Source organism: Lampetra planeri, chromosome 28 (genome assembly GCF_965212315.1).
Source record: "Lampetra planeri chromosome 28, kcLamPlan1.2.h2, whole genome shotgun sequence".
NCBI lineage: Eukaryota > Metazoa > Chordata > Hyperoartia > Petromyzontiformes > Petromyzontidae > Lampetra > Lampetra planeri.
Window position 1 is genome coordinate 9,733,494 of NC_136134.1, and position 8,396 is coordinate 9,741,889.

The 8,396-nt window shown below is 44.8% G+C and overlaps 1 long non-coding RNA gene across 1 annotated transcript; it reads left to right on the forward strand.

Moving 5' to 3' along the window:
• Positions 1–333: 333 nt before the first annotated feature.
• Positions 334–3,765, forward strand: LOC144728414 (uncharacterized). The gene is made up of 2 exons (XR_013587515.1): positions 334–369; positions 3,464–3,765. It is a non-coding gene; the product is annotated as an uncharacterized LOC144728414 (long non-coding RNA).
• Positions 3,766–8,396: the final 4,631 nt, after the last annotated feature.

Below are 8,396 nucleotides of genomic sequence, written 5' to 3' on the forward strand. Positions count from 1 at the left end.
TCACGGGGATCTTTAACGTCCACTGTGAAGCACAGCAGACTGCGCATACGGTGGTTAGTAGCAGTAGTACTACAACCGGCAGTATTAATCGGGGCGGCTGCTGGATTCGAAACCGTGAACATCTCTTGCAAACGAGCGGCGAAACGAGCTCTGCACTGCAAGGCCACGTCACGGTCATGGCCCACGTGTGTGTGTGTGTGTCGGTAGGTCTAAAGAAATACCAGCGGTATGCCGTGCCGGCGCTGCTGCTCTTGGGCTGGGTGGTCGGCTGTGGCTTACTCACCTACTACAGCCTGTTCCGCCACTGAGGGCCGGGGCCAACGGCCTGGGTCAGCGGCACACCTGGGCGTGTGCGCCCGTGCACCGCAGGTAAAGAGTTGTGGGCCCTATGCACGTCAGACCCAAGTGTCACATTCACACGCGCATTGCCAGAAACGTATATCAAGTGACTTTCCGCAACTTCTATATAGGGGGCCGTCCATAAATGTCGTCACGCGATTTTGGACGATTTTTTACCCCCCCCCCTCGTCACACTGCGTCACAAAAAGTCAGACCCCCCCCTCAAATATGACGTCACAAAGCTCTGCCCCCCCTAAAAACAAACATGCTTCAAATCGCTTTAAACTATTGTCATTGTAGTGCGTATTTAATGTGGCGCTGCACTCTGATGTTGTAGGAGAAACATTTATAAAAAAGTCTATTTAATTAAGTAGAAAATGTTGTTTATATTTATTTAAAGTTGCGCATTTTGATATAACGTCACATTTCTCAACCCCCCCCCCCCCTTGTCACACATCGTCACAAATGTCTGACCCCCCCAGGTGCGTGACGTCATTTATGGACGGCCCCATAGACAAACAATATGTTTTATATTTGTATAACCGAACAAATGCATTTAGCACTGCCAGGATTTTAGTTTTATCCGGGCTTTACCTTCCCCTCCCATAAACATAGATAATTGAGAGTTGACTGTAATGAAAATTCAATATCATGTGCCAGTAACATTTTATAACTACATTTTGTATATACAGTAAATTTATTTCTTTAGTGATACCTTTTGATAATGGAAGGTTTGTCTGTTACCTAGTAGCTACTATTAGGTAACTATTCACGTGCCAATTAAAAAAACTGGTCATGAGAAAACATAAAAAGTCCCATGGTATCGAGTGGAGTCTCCAACTCATCCACTTTGTCTCTGAAATATATATATGTTTTGTAAAGTCACGTAGGTAAAAAATAAAATAAATGAAAATAACTAAATTAAAACACGAGGTTTCGGAGGCAACACAAGCTTCCATCTTCAGGTGGAACCGTTACAGCCAAAGTCACTGTATTTTTTGACCTACGTGACTTTGCCGAAAAAAACAAAGAGTGTGAATCCTTGCAGTCACGAAAGCTTCAATTCTAGAATCTATTTAATTGTATGCGTGTTGAATTTATTTTGCACGGCACGTAGCCAAGCGTGCTCATCGGAGGTGTGGAGGAGGGGGGGAAGGACAACATACTAAATACCAAATAAGTGCTATGAAGAAGGGCCATTGCCCGAAACGTCACATTTTATACATTTCTTTTCAATGCCATTATTGACAAATGCATCGAGTAGTTTGTTATTTTTGCTCTTGCACCGCCGCAAACGCACAGCATCACCCAATTATAATTTGTCATCAACATACTGCCGCGGTGACATCACCGCTAGCATCAGATGCAGGCGGCATGCTAAGAGGTGGAAAGTGTTGGGTGCAAAGGAGACGAATGTAAACAATGTGTTTGTCAGCGCCCCTGCTGAAAGCGCCATGCCCAAATGTGATGTCCGCTGGGAGCCTCAGGCAACTTGCTGACATTATGAAACGGATAGGAAGGAGGTGAGCTTTAGTGGAGAAGCAGTGTAGCGGTTAGCGCGCTGCGCCGGGAACCCGGTAATCTCCGTTGAATTCCCGGCAACAGCTATCATCAGTGTCGAGTGATATCCGAACCGGTCCTGTCCTCTTCACCAACCTGCACAACAAAAAATTGTTTAGATTGATTTGTTTTTGTTGTTTAGGTGATTTGTTTACCTTTCCTCTCCTTTGCACCCCTGCCACACGTGTTTGTATCGTTTGTTGTTGTGTCGTTCTGACCTGCCCCGCATGGACACCTGTGAAAAAGAGCTTTATAGCTAATCGGATTTCTAATGCAGTATAAATACAGTATTCTGATTCTGACTAGTCTGGTGAAGTATGGTCCAACAATTCCCATGGCGTACATAGCTTGGAAGAGGCCTCCAGCAATAGTTTGAGGCTACCCGATATTTACGAAGTAGAATAAATCAGCAGTTATTATGCCTCGTGCACGTATCTGTCCCTCCGCATGATAAAGTTTAAAGTATTTTTGACACAACCAATCAGCCGCACGGCCTTCTGGGAGTGCATAATTTTAGCAGCATTGATTCAAGACAAGCAAGCTCTGGACTGGTCCCGACACTGTGTCGACACTTATGTCGGTTTGTCAATGAATGTTCAGTTTTCAGTAGGGCCACTATATACTGTTCAGTACATCCAGTGACCAATTTTGGTCACTACCACCCGTCACCTGCTATGGCCACGTGTACCACTGACACGAGCTCATGGGACAGAGGCAGATGGTGTACATACACACAGATATCTCCATTTAGCCCTGTACCAACAGCAGAGGCAAGTGATTTTAGCGATCCTTTATTGAGAGTGGGGTTTTACATGAGTGGGCGGTGGGTTAGTGCCTCTTGCACCCAACCGCTTTTGTCCCTCGAGTGTGCTGATGTTAGCAACGTTACACCATGTGCTCATTTATGGCTAAGTCGACCTTGGGGAGGTCAGGTCAATGGAGGGCTCAGATAAATGCATTTGACATACGTATCAGTACAAGTTACCGTATCAGGACAAAAAGGGTCCCATAGATATCATATATCTATCCATTTAATGTTACTGTACCTTAATTCTGTAGATTGTGCTCTGATCAATCTAAAAAATAAATTGCCCGCGCCAACTCACGTTACAGGGATTTTTTTTTATTTCACACACGACACAGTTGTTTTTGCACCGATTCCTATTTGCTTCAACGCTGTACTTTATTTTGTTTAGCTGTTTGCCATTTTGGTGACACGGATCACTGACCTTCTGAGTTCTCGCATAGTTACGCAAAGACACTTGAACTGGAACGTGCTGGATCACAGACCACATAAAGAGCCATTACCACCCGATTTGTTCTTGACACTACATACGAAAGTATTTTACATTGCATAAATACTGTGTAAGTTGTAAACTGTTTAACTATGTATACGTGTAGTTATGTGTTTGCTACGTGTGACCAGACATCTTGGACGTACAATACGAGATGTTCTATCTCCAAGGAATTTTCGAGCAACACATTTTTGTTGCATTTAAAAAACAATACTCGATATATACACGTGCTACATCTGTACAACCCAATGTTTTCATTTGTTTTCCAGCGATATAATCAACTTCGGAATGGTTGAAAAAGAGAAGAAAAAACACCCCCCCCCACACACAAAAAAATAAACACAAGGCCAAGAAAAGAAAACGTCTGCAGCGATGATCCTTCAAAGATGTGTTTCGATATTTATTACAAAGGCATAAACGTTGTGTGTATAGGGCAGTCACGTTAAAACTCAACGTGATTTGGCACGCGTTCGTGAATGCATTATCGTGAGGACATTAAACCATGCAAGCAATGTCAACATCCTTCCTGTGAACGGTATTAAAATATTTACAATAAACACGCATTCGTTAATTGCCGTCAGTGTCTTGAGTCAGTGGGTGGAAATTCCACATTCCTGTGACCAAAAACTACTGTTTTGTCCGAGGAACGAACACATCCCAACTAAGAACTTGAACAGGCCAAAATTGTTGTCACCTTGGCTTGGATCTGAACTCTTGTTGGGAGCACTGCTTCCCTGCCTTACCGCTTAACTGGGCTTCATGTAAAACCACACGGTCACAACAATAGCAGTCGCAATTGTATGTTTATTTACCGCTCATTCATTTTTAGGCGCAAGTCACTGGTGATCAGACTGCGAACCATCAAGCTCACTGCACCTGATGTAATCACGGCCAGTCGCCTACAATAGAATTATCTTTCAAATGTCATCTTTAACAATAAACACCGCAATCAGCGACTGTAAGTACATGTGCAATGCGCTTGTTTATGAAGTGGAAAAATGATAAATTACACTGGTCAACAAAAAAAAACATTTTTTTCTGGCCTGGACTTTTGCAGCTGTTTTAGACTAATTTCAGGGTGCTGATTCCAAATCTGCAGATTTTCTCTATCACATCTAATTTTTATGCAATTGGCATACCCCATTTTCATTGATTGTACCCGAAATTAACTCTGTCACTTATGATTGCTAGTTGTTGCGAGTCAATGACTGCTTTAGTGTTAAAATATGGTGCTGTATTTTTAGCATAGTGTGTTTATAATACAATTTTATGTAGATATCCACATTTATTTAATATTTTTCTTCTGCAGTTTTTATTGAAAATGCTATATTTGATATCTCAAAAACCTGATGTGATAGACAAAAACTGATGCCAGATTTGGAATCAGCACCCCCAAATTACCTTAAACCCGTGGGAATACCTTATTCCAGAAAAAGTGTGTTGACCAGTGTTATTTGTCTGGAGGCTGGATTTGAACCCGGTTAACCCTCTGAAGTGCTGCCACCTTGTGTCGAGCGCTGGGAACGCGATGCGTGCTGATGAGCAACTGAGACGCGATGCCCAGCGTTGTTGGGAACGCTCGACTCCAAATGCCACCCACCACCCTCATCAATCCGCACTGACCAGCGTGGTGAAGTATGGTCATGAAGAAAACTAACAAAAAAACTAAAGAGTGCGTAAAGAAGCGTGGACAGATGCATTGTTGGAATAGCATTCAGAGGCGTCGACAAAAATACAAGACGTGGCTTAGGGGTCGTCCATAAATGACGTCACGCACCTGGAGGGGGGGGGGGGTCAGACATTTGTGACGATGGGGGGGGGGGTTGAGAAATGTGACGTCACATCAAGATGCGCAACTTTAGATAAATATAGACGACACGTTCTACTTAGTTAAATAGACGTTTTAATAAATGTTTTATCCTACAACATCAGAGTGCAGCGCCACATGAAATACGCACTACAATGATACAATGACAATAGTTTAAAGCGATTTGAAGCATGTTTTATTATTGGGGGGGGGGGGGGGGAGCAGAGCTTCGTGACGTAATATTTGAGGGGGGGTCGTGACGGGGCTGTCGGAAAGACAGCGACGTGGTGTTCTTCACCTGAGGACGGCTGCTTGCGTTGTGGCCGAAACGTCGTGAGAATTGTATTTTATTATGTTTAATTTTTATTATTTTATTACTTCCCTTCTACGTGACTTTACCGAAAGAACCAAGAAGATGAATCCCTGCAGTCACGAAAGCTTTAAATCGAAATTCACACTTTATTGGTCACCCCGTGCCTTTATAAATCTGAACGTTCATCCTACAAAGTTCCATCACAAGGGAGAAACACAAACAAAGAGACGATGGTTTTGCCCGTATTGAAACGGCTGTACGCCGTATGGACGTGAAAACTCAATTTCCCTGCACAGGAATACGAGTAAAACGTGATGGGTTAACAGGTATGTAATTCATGTGACCCGAACAACACGAGATAACCATACGTATGTATGCTGAACTTCTTTCACACCGTACGTAGCCGACCGTGCTAATCGGAGATACAATGTTTCCTTCACGCCCCCGTCTTTTCACATTTAAGAAATAGTATTTCTGACACAACCCATTAGCCGCACGGCCTTCTGTGAGTGCGTAATGTCAGCAGCATTGATTCAAGACAGTTTAACACGTGGGCTTTCGCAAACAATATTATCAGTGATAAAGGTGACGTTAACGACACATATTTACGCCATTTAACCTCCCTCCAAAAAAACTTTTTACGATTGATTCAAGAAAAGCAAAACTCCAGACCGGTTTCGACACACAGCGTCTCATCAACAGAATGCTGGTGAACTGTCAGATGTTTAAAGGCAAGGCTTCGCTTCTTAACGATATGGGGGGGTGGGGGGGGGTCTCTGAGTTCGTCGCAGAACGCCTAACGCAGTCATTAATGCACAATTGGGGACAACAAAAATAATCAGCGTCGTGTTGAATATCCAACACTAGAGGCCGCTGCACTCCTGAAAGTTCCCTGCGCTCACCACCTTTTTGTTACAAAATAATCGATGGCTAAATTTGACCCGAGATAATCCATCGAATCGCCCGAAGATTTGACTCGTTCCGCCACTGTTCGCGACCACCCCCAGTGTGTGCGGTCGCTGCATGCGGCAATGACGCAAGGGTCGATATGGCATGGGCTCGGATGCACGGCGGTCAGACGAGGACACGGGGGAGGGGTTGGGTGGGTGGGTGGGCGCGTGTGGCACACGTCGTGGGGGTGGTCGGGTGGGGAGGAGGGTGACGATGTGACGTGCACACGTGGGTCGTGTGATGATTTTAATAAGAAACTGAACCAACACACACGGCAAGGCCAGGTGCGCTTGTAATCATAGTTTATACAGCGTTTGTCAATACTGCTCCGTACAATGTTTGGTTGAGAGGCTCCCCCCCCCCACGCTTGCCCCTCCACGCTGGTTAGTGGCGTTTATTTGACCACACCGCAGTAAACGTTGAACGTTGGACCAACGTTGGGCCGACGGTTCCAACCAAACGCCGACGTTCAGACAACGTTGGACCAACGGTTCCAACTACGTTCCAACGATGGCCCCACAAGACTTTGACATGTTTACTGGGACAGCACTCGATCACCCTGCTCAGTGCGGTTTGCCAAAGGCAGGAAGCATATAAGTACGGCACAATAATCTTGATTTGAAACTTTCGTGACTGCAGGAATCCATACTCTTTGGTTCTTTCGGTAAAGTCACGTAGCTCTCTCTCTCCCACTTCGGCAATTTTTTTCTTGCTGTGGGTTTCCCACCTGATGACGATTGCTTGTGTTGCAATAGAAACGTGATTTGTTAAATTTTAATTCTAACTTCTAACTACGTGACTTTACCGAAAGAACCGAAGAGTACGGTACAATAGTGGATGTTTTTCTGCCCAAAGCCTTTTATACGTTTCTGCGTGTTGCTGAACCTTTCGTTCACTTTGCAGGCTCAGTCAACGCTGAACTACCGAGATATGATGGGATCGGGAAAATTGTGGTGTGATTTGGTCTATGTGCCGATACAGTACAGTGTCCAATTAGAACACGTGCAGGCCTGGATCAATCCACTCTCACTAAACCCACTCGATTAGTGGAACCTTCGTAAATGGGTCTCTTTGTTCATGGGGTTGTTTGCTTTGAAACTCTCACCCACTGTTTGAAATATAAATATTTCCATATTAGGTAACCGGCTAGAGAAAACCCAACTGATATAGCAAATCATGAATCTACTTGCTAAACTGTATTTTCAAGTCCAAATATCCCCAGGGCCCCGTATTTGGGTATCACACACACACATCTCAGTCCCATCTCTTTGTGATCCACCAAGCCTGCCGCCAAGTTGCTTGATTACAGACGTGGTACATCATCTTCTTCTTGAGTACGACTACTGATGTAGGTGCAGAGCAACAACTACAATTTCACATTCAGGTGGTCAAGCCAGACGACCGCGTCACATCTGGTAGATGAGGCCCTAGGTGCTATTCATAACTGAGGTGTTATAAGCTGCGAGGCCAGGTGGTGGGCAGCAGAGGGCAGTGCTGCAAAAGCAGCTGTACTGTGCTACGCTCCAACATCTGACCGCACTTTAGTAGCACGTGCTCTGCAGAAGGGCGAGACACGTCACCGACTACATGTTTTGCTCTCAAGGCCACAGTGTTCTTGACTCTTATGTTGAGCTTACGGAAATGTGAGCGCATATCCCCCACGACTCCTATGGCGGGTGCGTGAAAAAGAGCTTTTCAGTTAATTGGATTCCTCCAGAACAAAGATTCGGATTCTGTGTGGCAGCCCTCATCCAGCCAATAGTGGATTGAAAAAAGCTTTGTCCATTGACGTAATAGCCAGCGTGTAACATCGCAAAACCCTTAAATATGGCCATGATTAGGGGAAGCTTTCATCCAGCAGTGGAATGGTCACCCCTGCTGCCGATGATGATGATAGCTAGCAATCCCGATAATAGCCAAGATCAGGTCATTCAATCGGAATGAACGCGCGCATTAGGCCGTCATATGTTCGAAACTAAAATTAGACGAGGATTCGTTTCCCCCTGCGGCAAGGGTGCATTGAGGACTGTGGAAACATGCTGTATTTATAGGGACCGCTGTTATACGATAACGTGGGCACATGCGACAAAGTTGGTACAGCAATTAGCGTGACCCGAGTTTTGAGGACGCT